Source organism: Balaenoptera ricei, chromosome 15, assembly GCF_028023285.1.
Source record: "Balaenoptera ricei isolate mBalRic1 chromosome 15, mBalRic1.hap2, whole genome shotgun sequence".
In the NCBI taxonomy this organism is placed as follows: domain Eukaryota; kingdom Metazoa; phylum Chordata; class Mammalia; order Artiodactyla; family Balaenopteridae; genus Balaenoptera; species Balaenoptera ricei.
The window spans coordinates 62,436,379-62,451,670 of NC_082653.1; the positions used below are offsets into that span (position 1 = coordinate 62,436,379).

Consider the following 15,292-nt stretch of genomic DNA (forward strand, 5'->3'; position numbering starts at 1 on the left):
TAGGAATTTATAAATTAGAGAGATTAGCCCTTTGTGATGTGAGTTGCAATTTCCTCAAGCTTGTCATTTTAAAAAAATTTACTGTCATGTATTTTGGTATAGAGAAGGCTTTAAAGTTTTTTCTTTAAATTTTAAGTAGTTAATATTTTATGGTGTCTGGATTTTGAGTCACGGAAAGGCCTCCAAGAATTTGGATTTGGCCCATTTTTTTTCTTTCAGTGTTTTTTTCTTTTATGGTTTCATTTTTACACTTAAACTTTTTATCCATTTAGAATTTATTCTGGTGTTCAGGAGTGATATATAGATTCAATTTTTTCCATATGGCTACCAGTTATCTTTACCCATTTGTTTCAGAATACAATACACCTTCATTATATTCTGAATTTCCAGATGTATTGGGGTGCATCTCTGGACTTTCTGTTCTATTCCATTAAGTCTTTCTATTCCTGCACAAGTACACATTATTGGTTTTATAAAATGTCTTAATGCCTTGTAAAACTAGTTTCGCCTGTTGCCCTTCGTTTTCCTGGCAATTCTTGCTTGTTTATTTTTCCATGTGAACTTTAGAATCATTTGTCAGTTCCAGAAAAAAAAAAGCAAATTGAGATCGTGTTAAATTTATAAACATAGGGAGAATTGATATCTTTCGGATATTGAATTTTCCTATCCAAGAACATTGTGTATTTTTTCATTTGTTTGGTTTTACTCCTGAATCCTTCTGGAGCATTTTCAAGTTTTTCTCATATAGGTTTTGCCCATTTCTTATTAAATTTATTGTGTGTGTGTGTATATATATACATATACATGTGTGTATATATATATATTGTTTTTGTGAGATCTTCTCTTCCTTTATCTTTTCTAAGTGGTTTTGATTGTTTGTATGAAGGCTGTCTATTTCTGTGTAAGTACAGAAGTTTGTATACCCTGAAGTTTTAAGTAGTTTTTAACAGACGTTAAATTCTGCAGAATCCTTTATACGTTTTTGCCTAAGAGAAAAGAAAGCCTTGGGAGTCAGGCTTACAGTTAAATTCTGTGGCTGCATTTATGAGCTCTGTGGACATCTGGGGATCTATTTGACTACTCTGAGCCTCAGTTTCCTAATCAGTAAAAGGAACATTTCTGGCTTGGTAAGAATGTTGGGAGAATTAAATAGAGCTTGGGACTCATCACTTAGTGCCACTTCCACCACCATCACTGCCAGCGGCAACATGGGTTGAGGTTGCTGTGCTCTTTTTCTTCTTCCTCTTTCCCCTCTCCCCTTTAAAAGAGAAAAAAAGAAAAGAAGAAAAATAATAAAACGATGCTAGACTTGAAGTTAAAAGCAAGTTGTGATTCATTCCGAGCAGGATAATCAGTATACTGAGAAGAGAACCAACTCAGCCCTGTGTTTGAGGCCCCTCCTGCCTGCCTTTCTAGCCTTGCTGCTGCTTGCCCTCTCCGATGCACCCTGACCAGAGGCTGCTTAGCTTTCCCCAAAGGCCCCGTGTTTCCTCTAACGCCATCCCTTCCACCCAGAATGTTCTGCTGCCTAATTCTACCAGTTCAGATATGTGCTGCCCTGCACCCAGTAAAAAACACGATCTGTCTCCACGTGTAGCTTGTCGGTTCTATAGCTGGGCCTTGATAGACTGGAAACTGTGAGGAGGGAAACTATGTCCCTCATGTCCACCAAAGAATGCAAAATACCTGGCAAAGAACAGACACTCAGATATTTTAAAATAAGTAAATGAATAATTAACTTTGATCTTTCTTTTGCCTCATATTATGTGTCTGGGTAATTCATCTGTCACCCAGTACATTGTAAACCCCTTGAAGATAAGGCTTATGCCATTTCTCAATAATAATAGTAACAGTAATAATAATGGTGGTGGTGGAGGTGGTGAGAGGCAAATGGATTTATTTTATGTAAGAACATGTAATAATAAAAGCGAAAATTGATGTTCATTGAACATTTATTATGTTACAGGAACTGTTTTAAAGTCCCCGATGTGGATTATCTCACATAACCCTCAGCAGTCCTGTGAGTTGGATCCTGTTATTATGCACGTGGGGAAACCGAAGCACATGGGTTTATGGACTTGCTCAAGATCAGACAAGCTAGGAAGTGGTAGAGCTGAGACTCAGATGCAGGTGTTCTGAGTCTAGCAACCCAGCTTTTCACCTGCTGCAAGGTTGAATACAGTCATGTGTAGGTCCTCCAACCATTTAGGAAAAGTTATTTACTCCACTTGCACCTGCTCATTTTCCTTCCCAGTCATGCCATTTTAGTAACTTGTATTTTATTCTTTCCGATTCCTCTCAGACTTCATGTTCTCCAGGAGGCTTTCTCTGACCACCCTGCCTGGCATGAGTAGATGTTCAATTAAAAGTAATTTTAACTTTTTTCCCCCCTAGGTTCACAGTAAAGGTGCTAAGAAAGAGAATGTAAGACAGGAAAATAATTAAATATTTTTACTGAGGTAAGTTTTTTATGATTTAATTTTTTTAAAGGAAATGTCTCTTATTTTTTAAAAATTCCTCTCCATAGCCTGCTTTCTTAAGATGTAAGAGGGAGATTGTTTTAGGAGTGTTTAAGTTCATAAAACCTGAGGTTCTTAAGGTAGATGCCAGGAAATGTGGGCTGTTTGAATAAGGTCATTTGGCTTCCTTACTTCTTTGACTTGAATCTTTAAATTTCCATCATCTCATTGTTTTAAAGCGTGGTGCTGAGAAGGAGGTCCCACAGGTGGAAATCCATAAGCTGTTTGGTGATTATATATACTTGCAACATTCCGTGAAAACTTTGATTTTAAAGTAGGGAGTTGAAGGGATTTGAAGCCACTTGGTGAGATTGCAACACTTCATTTTCTTAAACGAAAATGTGTTGTTTATTTTCTTATTATAATAGTGAGAAAAAACCTCCCTCAATGACACCTAATTCCTGCCACCCAGAAATGGCTGCCATTAATATTAATATTTTGGTGAAAATCCTTTTAGAAACTTATCTATGAATATAGAAGTATTTATATACAAATCTTTAAATGAATTGGTTTACACTCTATATGGTGGTCGGTTATTTATTTATTTATTTATTTATTTATTTATTTATTTATGGCTGTGTTGGATCTTTGCTTCTGTGCGAGGGCTTTCTCCAGTTGCGGCAAGTGGGGGCCACTCTTCATCACGGTGCGCGGGCCTCTCACTATCGTGGCCTCTCTTGTTGTGGAGCACAGGCTCCAGACGCGCAGGCTCAGCAGTTGTGGCCCACGGGCCCAGTCTCTCCGCGGCATGTGGGATCCTCCCAGACCAGGGCTCGAACCTGTGTCCCCTGCATTAGCAGGCAGATTCTCAACCACTGCGCCACCAGGGAAGCCCCTGGTCATTTTTAAATGCAACAATATTTTTATATATCTCTACACATGAATTGTAAAAGACATGCATAATCATAAATGATCATTTTACTGACCATGTACTATTCCATTGTTTTAGAGGCACCATACTTTATTGAATCATTCCTTTGATGACCATTTAGATTGTTTCTAGTGGATAATAGTGTGTTGATTAACCCTGTACTTATATCATTGTATACATGTTCATTTATCTTCTTAGAAGTATAACTACCCACACTGAGTTTTGTTCATCTTTTTAATCCTTGCCAGTCCAATAGGAGAAAAAAATGGTATCTTTTTTTTCTTTTTAATTTTATTCCTTTATTTATTTTTGGCTGCATTGGGTCTTCGTTGCTGCGCACGGGCTTTCTCTAGTTGCAGCGATCAGGGGCTACTCTTCATTGCGATGCCCGGGCTTCTCATTGTGGTGGCTTTTCTTGTTGCAGAGCATGGGCTCTGGGCATGCGGGCTTCAGTAGTTGTGGCATGCGGGCTCAGTAGTTGTGGCGCACGGGCTTAGTTGTTCCGTGGCATGTGAGATCTTCCCAGACCAGGGATCGAACCCGTGTCCCCTGCATTGGCAGGTGGATTCTTAACCACTGCATCACCAGGGAAGCCCCAGTATCTTTTTTGAGATAGCAGGGTTTTTGACTGGAGTAAACCTTTTATGTTTTAAAGACCTCTTTCATTTGATAGTCTTGCATAAAGAATTTCCTCATCGAGAACATACCTGTGATTCTCATGTGTAATTGAGACACTCTCTTGGACTTTAAATGTGATGAAAATGTTAAAATATGTTGAGTTCTTTGTGTTTAGGTCTATTGCCCTGATTAACTCATTATAAATATTTTAAAATTATTGGCAACTAACTAATTGTCTTGGATACTGAAAGTTTTCCTTTATAGAGAGTAATACCTTTGTTTTTTCTTCACTTACAGTGGAGCTTAAAGAAGCTTTAAAAACTAACTTCTTAACATCTTTCAAAAATGGATACCAATTGTAGAATAGCATACAGAATGTGATTTACAAATCTGCGTGATAACAGAATATTACTGAGTTATGTGAATATGTATTCACGTGTAAACCTATGAATATTGATGTTGAGTCTCATCTGTCCAAAGGATTTTGCCAGTTTCTGATATGAATGTGAGATCTAATTTTATGTTTGTTTTAGATTTTATTTCAATCAAATAAGGGTTACCTAAGGAAGGTCTCACATGAAACAGATACCAACTGTGTTATTGACCTACTGTTTGTTCTTTGACTTAATAAAAAGCCAGTTAAAATTCATCTCTTTTTCCTTGACATAAAATGCATCTTATAGAATGCCTTTCATGTGGGTGCTTTACTTTTCACTCCAAGTTAACATTGTTGAGGCTGGGACCAAGTGTGTTTTATTCACCATCTTACATCCAGCAACTAATGTGATATCTGGCATGTACATGGCAGACACTCAGGTCATTTTTGAAGGAATTAATGATTGGTGAATATCATCATTGTTAAGTTAGAATTAAGATGTAAATGAGAAGTGCCTTAAATTTTAATTAAGAAATTTAATTTCTTGGATAATAAAACTAGCATCTGTGATTTTTAAATGCATCTGAATCTAGACATGCATAATTGTAGTGACACTTGCTACCGTAACATTTTGTGATGTTTTGTTTGGACTGTTGATTTGGATTCTGTCCCGTTTCTTTGCAGAATCACATATACTACTGTGTTTTAAATCTGCTTTTTTGTCTGTTTTTTGTTGTTGCTGTTAAGGGCAAAGTAAGTGAAGTAGGTCAGGTACTAGATCTTATTAAAGAACCCATTTGTGTTTCATATTACAGACATGGGAATATCTTTCAGTTATGTTATTTGAAGACAAGGATAAAGTAAATGCCCCCAAATATATTTTAAGTTATAATGGAGAGAAATTGAGTTATATTTTAATTGGGGTTCAGCATTTATTAAAAATAAAAGTAGATAAATAGATTGCTAGCCATTAAGAAGAATGTGTAAATCTTTGTTAAGTATCCTGCCTATTAAGCTTTTCTGACTCATAACCAGCTTTTCACAGCCAAAATAAACAGAGAGAATGGAACAATTATCTAATAGATTAAAGCAATGTTGAGGACTCTTGTTTCATACATTTTGTTTCCACTGGAGTATGGGATTCTAAAGAATGCTTGTGCTAGTTTTAATCAGTATTTTAGCAGCAGTTATTGCATGTAAAAAAATTTAACTTATTAAATAATCCCCTAGCAATTTTTATTTGTACTTTAATTTTCTTAGCAACTCCTTCCTTAATAAATAGTCTAAAGTTAAATCTAGGCAGACTTGAAAGGAAATTATTGAGTCTTCATTAGTAGGGTCTAAATTAATTAGATTTCCTGGACTTTACCCTCTGATATCATATTGTGGCTAACGGTATGATCCTGTATTCGTTTTCTAAAATAACCAAAGTTCTGGGTTCTTATATCTCTTTTTTGCAGTGGTATAGGGATTTGCTTATATTGTAGCTTTCATTTCACTGATGAGTTAATTTCTTTAATTGCATGCTTTAAAACCCCAATTCTAAAAATACTCCTGGAAAGTGAGACATTACTAGTAGTAGTAAAACTGGAGTCTTAATTAAACTTAAGACTTTATCATTTATTTCTCCTTTTAGCTGCATTTGTAAAAATTTTTATACTGTATTTAAACAGATTTCAAGACATTCTTAAGTATTTAATGGGTTGGATTCTGTGCATTTGCAAGTTTCTTCCTATTTTAGGCATAAAGCTTAAAGCTTAGACTGGCAGTGTAAGTGGTTATTTGATTGGAAAGTTAGAAAGAGGAGAAGTTCTGTCTTCATATACAGGGTTTGTGGTGGTAGAATATTTAGATGAAACTGTTTCATGGTCAGGGTGAGAGTACTGAACTGCAGTAGGAGGGCAAAAAACTTGTTAAGTGCTTATATGCGATATGGATAACAGCTCCCTAGCAAAGCCAGCACTCTGGCCTTACTCCTGTAGTATCTGTAATGAGTTGGTCTCTCACAGAGGTTTTTGTTGTTGTTGTTTGTTTTGGGGTTTTTTTTGTTTTGTTTTTTTTAAAGGACTGTATTATTTTTCACTTGTGAGATCAATGTTTTATTTTTTATTTATTTTATTTATATTTTTTTTTTGGCTGCATTGGGTCTTCATTGCTGGGCGTGGGCTCTCTCTAGTTGCGGTGAGCGGGGGCTGCTCTTCGTGGCGGTGCACAGGCTTCTCGTTGAGGTGGCTTCTTTTGTTGTGGAGCACGGGCTCTAGGCGCACGGGCTTCAGTAGTTATGGCACGTGGGCTCAGTAGTTGTGGCGCACGGGCTTAGTTGCTCTGCGGCATGTGGGATCTTCCCGGACCAGGGCTTGAACCCGCGTCCCCTGCATTGACAGGTGGATTCTTAACCACTGTGCCACCAGGGAAGCCCCCCAGAGAGGTTTTATTAAACTCTGAGTCTTAAGGGGAGAGTTTTGGAAAGAGGGGTAGAGAACAATAGCTTTGGGCCACAAGTTCCATAATGAACGTGGTGCTTAGTGAAACTCTCCAGGAATAGCTGTCTCCAGCCTCCGAATGTCCCATTGCCCTTGAGACATTTCCCTCCTTGCTAACCCTAGAAACTTTTCCTGGTGTTGTGGTGTGATGGAACATTGTCTGGAGCTGGGCGGAGGGAGTCTGACCGTCTACCGCTGCAGAGTCTAGATGCTCTCTTTAAGTAGACTTCCAGCATGGGAGGATGGCATATCCTAGCACTGTGATGACAAATATGGGAAGTCCATACAAGCTTTACCTTCGTTCCAGTTTGTTCAGAGAGGACACCTAGTTCATGGTGAGGGTTATGTTTGTGTCTGCTAAACCCAGTAAGTTTTGTTTTAAGTAGATTTCAGTCTATTCTAATGTAACAAAGTTTTTCAGTCTGAATGTTCTAGCAGCCATCACTCAAACGTTAATTGCTGTCAGTGGGAAGGGATATCCTCCTACATCTTTTCTGGAGCACTTGAAACCATCCCACTTCCTTTTTCTTTTACCTTAAGAACTGATTACTGACACTTGGGAATTATAATCAGATTGCATCAATCTTTATGGAAAGGTTACCAATTATTGCACTGGAAAATAGGCATTTGTCTCTCATAGTAAGTGTTTCTCTTGGTGTGTCTCTCTCAGTTCATTGCTTTTAAATACCTCTTAGGTGAATGAATGCTTTGTGTCATGCCCTGATTTAATACATTTAAAACAGACTTTATGGATGGCTTTCTTACTTTCAGTTATATGGGAGGGGGAATAATTTATTCAATATGGAATTTTCATAGGATATTTCAGTTGCTTAGATGTCCTTGGGGTAGAAAAGAAAGGTTGATGTCAATTACTTACACTGTGATACAAGCTCCAGAATCAGTATTTGCATTGAAGAGTTGAGAGCAGTGAGGATTTTTATGGTGGGGATGTACGCATAGAGCATTGGGCTCTACCTCTTGTGTGTGTTCTCTCGTTTTGTTCTCTAATGACTCTCTGAGGCTAGATACAGTCACTCCAGTTTTAGAGAATAGAAGGCCTTGGTTATGAGATTTGTCCTTGGGCACTCGGCTAGTGTGCTTAAAACAAAAAACAAAAACAAAGCAATGACTTGAATCCAGATCTCTCTGGCTCTTCTTGTGTACACCAACAGAGAAAAGGGTCTCACAGTTGTTAGAATGTTTCCATTATTGTAGATTAGTGAAACGTTGCGTGGAATGAAGACACAGCTGCTTTATTACCACCATCACCATCATTCTTACCGTCCTTTTTATTTCTAATGTTCTTCAACATTAACTGGTAAAGTTTAGGAGCCTGCCAGGGTATCTGGCTCATTGTGTTCAATACAACATAGGCTTGTTTAATTTAGCAGTGCTCTGAGATGAAAGGTTCATGACGGCCAAGTACAAACAGACCTTCTGTGGGATGTTAATTTTGTTATAGGAGAGAATGCTTGTTTTTCCTTGCTCTGTGCTAATAAAGAAGCTGGCACATTTTCTCATGAGTTAAAAAGGACTTGGACTTGTTTAAATCTGTGTAATCAAAGGGAAGTGAGTGGTTCTGATAAACATTTTTCTTTGTGCAGTCTTTGGTTAATTCCATTTCATACCTGCCAGAGAATTGCAGTGTGCTCTTTCATTCTTTCCTCTTTTTACTTTGGATTTGATATTATGGTTGGTCATTGTAGGGATTTGGTGGTAGGAAAATAAATCATTTCCTCATTTGAACAGATTGTGTGTTTTTTTGGTTTTTTTTATGACAGGTTATCCTGTAGCAGACAAAGTGATTCAATCAGACCCCTACACAAGGTGTCACTATATGATTTTGTGCAGTAATTTTTTTTTTGTAACAGCTCTATTGAGATGTAATTCACATACCATAAAGTTCACCCGTTTAAAGCATAGAATTCGGTGGATTTTAGTATATTCACAGAGTTGTGCACGGATTCCCACTGTCTAATTCCAGAACACTTTCATCACCCCAAAAAGAAACCCAGGCCCAGTAGCAGTCACTTTCCATTCTTCCCTCTCGTTAGCCCGTGGCAGCCACCGTTCTACTTTCTGTGTCTGTGGATTTGCTTATTTAGAGTATGTCATATAAATGGAATCATAAAATATGTGTGACCTTTTGTGTCTGGCTTCTTTCACTTAGCATGTTTTTGAGGTTCATCTGTGTTGTAGCATGTATCAGAACTCATTCTTTTTTGTTGCTAAATAATACTCTATGGCACGGATATATACATTTTGTTTATTCATCCCTTGATGGCCACTTAGGTGGTTTCCATGTTTCGGCTATTATGAATAATGCTGCTGTGAACATTCGTGTACAAGTTTTTTGGGTGGACATCTGCTGTCGTTTCTCATGGATTTATACCTAGGAGTAGGATTGCTGGGTCTCATGGTAATTCTATATTTAACTTTTTGAGGGACTGCCAAACTGTTTTCCAAAGCGGCTGTACTATTTTACGTTCTGATCAGCAATGTTAGAGGATTCCAGTTTCTTCACATCCTTGCCAGCACTTGTTGTTTTTTGTTTTGTTTTGTTTTTCATAGTAGCCATTCTGGCGGGTGTGAAGTGGCGTCTCGTAGCTTTGATTTGCGTTTCCCTGATGGCTGATGAGGTCGACATCTTTTCATGTGCTTCTTGTCCAATTGTGTATCTTTTTTAGAGAAATACCTATTCAGATTCTTTTCCCGCTTTTAAAATTGGGTTGTCTTTTTATTGTTGAGTTATAGGATTTCCTTGTATATTCTAGATGCACCCTTCCCACCGCATATGTCCTTATCAGATACATGAATTGTAAAAATTTCCTCCCATTCTGTGAATTGTCTTTTCACTTTTTTTTTAATGTTCTTTGAAGAAGTTTTTAATTTTCATGAACACCAGCTTATCTATTTCTCTTTGGTTGCTTATGTAGTCTTGTCTCTGTTTGAAATTTTCTGTAAGTTAAAAAAATCACACCTTATTTCTACACATCTCTCATTTTAAAAACTGGTGCAAAATTAAATGGTCAGCTGTTAACTATACCGTGGGTTAGAGGTTTTAAATATCTTTCGTGTTTTTCAAATATTCTCATCTAATTCAAAGTGAGAAGACCAAGTTTCCTAACCTAATACCGAATGTGCCTTTTTCTAAATTAGAAAAATGTCTTTCAGTGTTCTGCCTAGCTCAGAATTCATGCGTCATTCTGTGAACATTTTTAAGTGTTTTGTATGTACTGAGCACTTGATTGGGCTTGGGGATCCAGAGGTGAGTGAGACATGGCCCTATCCTCATGTGAACAAGAGCTCACATGCCAAGCTAGAAGCATCCACAGAGGACAGTGGACGTCCACAGAAGGCAGGAAGGAGTAGTCTCCTGTATCTGGGTGAGAATGCCTCACTGAAGAGTGAACACTTACAGCAGCTCTCTTGAGATATAATTCAAATACCATGAAGTTCACCCATTTAAAGCATACCACTCAGTGGATTTTAGTATATTCAAAGTGTTGTGCTCAATTCACAAAGGTGGGTAACAATCAGAACTTTTAGTTAGAGTCATTGATTCTCTCCTTCAGTTTCTTGCTACTGTGTATACAATATGTCTGGGACCAGATATCTTATAGTAGCTGTATTTAGCATTCTTAGTGTAATAAAATGTAGGCAAATGTAGGCATAGGTGTGATGACTTTGATGCCTAGAAGTGAGCCTAAAGAAAACCACTTTTCTTTAATTTCTTCAGGTTTTCCACGTTTTCAGAAAGGAAAATATCCTGCTTACCAATCAGTTCAGCATTGATGTGTGTGTGTGTGTGTGTGTGTGTGTGTGTGTGTGTGTGTGTGTGTGTCTAAGCCATAGCCCAAGTATTTCCATATAGTCAGAGTATGAAATGTTGCTTGCCTGGAGAGGAAGATTGACTGTAGAGAGCTGGGTGTGTCCTGTTAAGGAAGTTAGATTTTGCCCGTATTGATGCTGGAGCCACTCTCCAGCAGGGGGAGAGTGATGTGGTCCCTCTGGCTGCTGTATTATGGATGCTAGATGCAAGGGCAGGACTGGGGACAGGAGACCCATTAGGCTGTTGAACTAGTCCAGTAAGAGGTGATGAGGACCTGAACTAAGGTATTCGTGGCAGAGTTGGATAAGACACAGGCTGGAAGTGTTTAGGAGCTATTAGTCAAGAATCCTGGCTACAAGTAACAGAAACCCTCCTCAAACTATCAAGTTAAAAGAGGGATTAATTGGAAGGTTCCTGGAGAAGGTTGTAAAAGGTATGAAATGCTGCAGAAACCAGGAAAACCCAGAGACCCTGTGGATTGGAACTGAGTGTCTCATCAACACAGAGATTCTTTCTCCCATCTCTGCTCCCTCGGGCATCTGCATATGGCAGGGGCCATTGTCATACTCTCCAACCAAGAGGAGGAAAGAGCTCCTCTTTCACAACTTTAGTTTTTAAAATCCCAGGGGCTCTCTTGGTCTTGGGTTTTGTGCTTTCACCTGGCACTGGGATCTTTGGAAGCTGTCTACCACCATCTCATTGGGAGTTCCCAGAAGAAGTGGAAGAAGGTTGTTCTGGGCAGAGCCAACCATGTACATCTACTCTGGAAATACTGAGATTAAGAAGATCTGAGGAGGAAGGGAGGGCCAAGCATGCCTCCCACATTTGTGACTTTGGTAACCTGTGATGGCACATTTCCATCCGAGAATGAGTTCAGGGAGCAGGCAGACCGGAGTGCAGTGGGTAAACTGAGTTCAGTTTTAGACCAACTTAGACTGGAACATAGAACTAATCACAGTTTGTATGTTACATATTTTTATGATTATTAGACTGGTCTGGCTTTCTTCACAGTTGGAAGCCCCTTGAAGACAGGGACTGTCTTGTTTTCTTCGCTCTGAACCTTCAGAGCCCAGCATGCTATACTTGGCACATAATAGGTGTTCAGTAAATATCTTTGTGAATGAATTCAGGAGAACAGGTTCAGCAGGCAGCTGGACGGACAGTCTGGATCTCAGGTGAGGACAGGAAATATGGATTTGGGAGTTATCAGTACAGGGCTACATAGTGGACAAGCTTACCTAGTGGCTAAAGGACTGTTATAAAAGCTCAGATATTGTACAGACCTGTAATTTTCATGTCCAGGTAATGAACTTATGCCTTTTCCTTTTTTTTTTTTTTTCTTTGTCCTGCCGAGTATTTAATGTCAGTAATTATCTACTGACAGGTCTGCTAATTATTTTTTAAAATTTTGTGATTAGAATTAGATTTGTGATAGATAGGGAAATAAAGATGATAAAGACAGATTCTATTTCCTTTTAAGAATAACTGACTCATAGGATGAAACCTTGGATATGATTTCAGATCACTCCTGTAAACTCTCACAAAAGATGTTTATAAAACACTTGGAACAATACAGATTGTACTAAGAAAATGTGCTTTGGTCAACTCTGGAGATACAAAGCAGGGAACTTAATAAATCAAGTCCTATTTGTGAATGGAAAAGACTGGAAGTTCACCTTAAAAGTAAGAACTCAGTTCACGTCAAGACTTACATTTTGTATTCTGAATAGCAGATGTTAATTTAGTTTCATCTTTTATATAAAAATAAGATGAATTGCAGATTTCAGATCTTGGCATCTTGAAATCTGACTCCTGATTCCTATCTCTTAATAGCCGTTGGAACACTAGTGTAGAAATGGAATTTGACTTTGGTTTTTTACCCTTTAATTTTGAGGTGAGTGTGCTTCCAGCTTTGTCTTCCCTCTATATTCAAGAAATCCAAATCACTGGTAGCTTGGATATGGCATAATTTTTATTATTTAAATATTAGAAAAATAGGGCCTTGTTTATCTAAAGTAGTAATATTATGTTGACACTTGGGAACGATGGTTTTTTGGTTTTTGTGCTTTTTGTTTTCATTTTAAGGTGTAAATACAATTGTATTACTTTTGTGGGCTAAACACTCTTGTCCTACTACCTTGCCATATGACAAGATATTCTAGTAAATTGCGTATATTTTAAGTGTCTTTGTTTACTGCGTAGATTCCTTTCTTTCCCCCCTGCAGTAGGGGTGAGCCATATTTATTTATTTATTTAAATTTTCACCGAAGAACTTTCACTAAATTTGCCTGACTCCCAATGCAGGCAAGTGTCTTTTAGCAAGTTAATCTAAAGGAGCATTTCTAAAAACTCAAATTGAGTAGATTATAGTATCCCAGCTTTTTAAATTACTGTAAGGTATATATTTAAAATATAACACAGATAATTTTCTTTTGGTTTATAGATTAATGCTTATTCTTTCAAATGGAGTTTCAACACATATCTAATAGACTAAGACTTTGTGCATTCTGAATTTTACCAAAACTGCTCAAAGACTGGGAAAGAGAATACATTTCAGATTTTAATGATCAAAATTATGGATTTGACTCCTGCATAAATTAGTGAAATAATACACGGAAAAATCTCTGTGCTGAGACCCCAGACCCCAGCAAACTGTATCCCTGTTGAAATCAGTTACAGAGCTGAAATTAAAGAATGTTGATTTTTGGAGGTACCCCTTATCAGCTCCTGGGAAAAAAATAGTTAATATGCCTCAGATAGAGTTTAGCTTATTCTGTATTCTGAAATGATTTTTATTAAGAGGTACTTAGCTTCATTGTTTACTAATTAATTCTTCAGAGGTAACATCATTCAAACTAGAAAAGTTCACAGCCTAGCTGTCAGAGAAGGAGTCAGCGGCCCTTACAGATGTTGGTGAACAGCGGCCCTGAAGAAAGAGGCCTGAATCCTTTATGCAGCTGGGCTCGGGGTTTGTCAGGGTCACTCTTCTACTGCACCACCTAAAACAACAAGATCGCTTTCACATATGTACTATTTCCTTCCATTAATTTTTGGATTTTTTGATGACTGATAAATACAGTTCAAAAAGGAGCATTAAATTACGGGGGGGTTGGAATCCGAATATTTTATTGCTACTCAGATTTAGTCTAATTAGGGAAAAATTTGTCTGAGTTATGGAAAGTATGTACAATTGAAACGCACCTCTGATTAAGTGTGTGTGGAATTTAGGCTAACGTGTTGCCTAGCAGTTGTAAAGAATCTGGTAAGTGATTCTAAGTAATAAATACGTATTCTGTATGTAAACAGACATTTCTAATGTACTTCAGCTGTGGTTTCTGTAGTTTAAGTAGTGACAGATCTTGATTATGCTCTCACTGAATAGTATTTCTTATTAGACAGAGAATGCAGAAGGTCTTCAACCAGTTCTTGCTCCTGTGTTCGTAACGCTTGGATTTAAGTCAGTTATATTCTTCGTCTCAGAGATAGCCAAACAGTGTGCAGAAATGCTGTAAGGGTGGAAGCGCGTGGTTTGTAAACTTCTTTACAAGCATGTTGTCCATGAGACTCTCGTACAGAGAACAGCTCGTCTTCAGAGGGCAGCGGAAGGCTGGACTGGTGCCCCAAAGGGGCTCCAGGAGCACCACTTGCAAGCGCTGTTCAGGCTGTCGTGAATCAAAGGTCAAGCCTGGGGAGGAATGAAGGATAAAGTACTCCTTCCTGTATCCTATTTATAACTTTATGCTGTATTATTTACTTATATGAAAAACACGGATACGCTTTTAAATCAGAGTTGTTTTAAATGTTCAGCACCACTTTACACGTGGTCAGAAGTAATAATCACACTTCTAGCTACTCTACCCCATAGCTCTACGGCAGTCTTGTCGTCTTAGAAAAGAGACCTTGCCTGACGACAAGATTACGATAACAAAGCGTGGGAGAGAAATTGTCACATACACGTAGTCCTGTCACGACGTTGTTCCTCTTCCATGTTAAAACTTACAGTCCGATTAAAGTGAATGAGAGAATAATAACCACACTGAGAAAAAACAAACACCAAGTGCTCACGGTTCCAGCAGTCCACGCTCTCAGACAGGTGTGCTCCCGCTTGGGGCCTGGCTTGGGAGACTCACTGCCGAGGAGTTCAGGATTTCATCTGTGCTGTTTGTCAAGGGAAATAGCTCTGTGACCTTGGGCAGGTTCTTCAGGTCATTAACACTCTACCAAGCTGTGAAATGCTCCATCACAGAATTGTTGTGTGGGCTCGTGGAAATGCTGCCTCTGAAGTGGTTAGCACAGTGCCTGGCACGTTATAAATTGTCGGTAGATGTTAGGTGACGGAACAATACTTTCCTCCAAAAGGGACTGTAACAGGGCAGTAATGGACAGTGGAGGTGTTGTGAAGAAACACAGATTTGGTTCTCAGCTTGAGTGGAACTCCAACTGCAACAGGTGTCATTTCACCATTTTAATTAAAGTAAATATTGGAGGAGAGATGGAAAAGTTCCATAATGGGAAGTTTATGTTAACAGCTGTTCAATGTCTCTACTTTTTGGACATATTTCCTACCATTTTACCTAAAACAAAATCATTTTC

General features: G+C 38.2%; 1 protein-coding gene across 11 annotated transcripts in view; it reads left to right on the forward strand.

Moving 5' to 3' along the window:
- The window catches only part of MRTFB (myocardin related transcription factor B), a 265,761-nt gene that overhangs the window by 68,783 nt on the left and 181,686 nt on the right, over window positions 1-15,292 (forward strand). For 8 of the 11 annotated variants that reach the window (XM_059898877.1, XM_059898880.1, XM_059898876.1 and 5 more), the window contains one exon: window positions 2,395-2,459. The exons of 2 other annotated variants lie outside the window; for them this stretch is intronic. The gene's annotated coding sequence lies outside the window, so the exon portion shown is untranslated. Of the gene's footprint in view, window positions 1-1,966; window positions 2,021-2,394; window positions 2,460-15,292 lie in introns of all 11 variants that reach the window. One more of the 11 variants, XM_059898882.1, reaches the window with a different exon arrangement.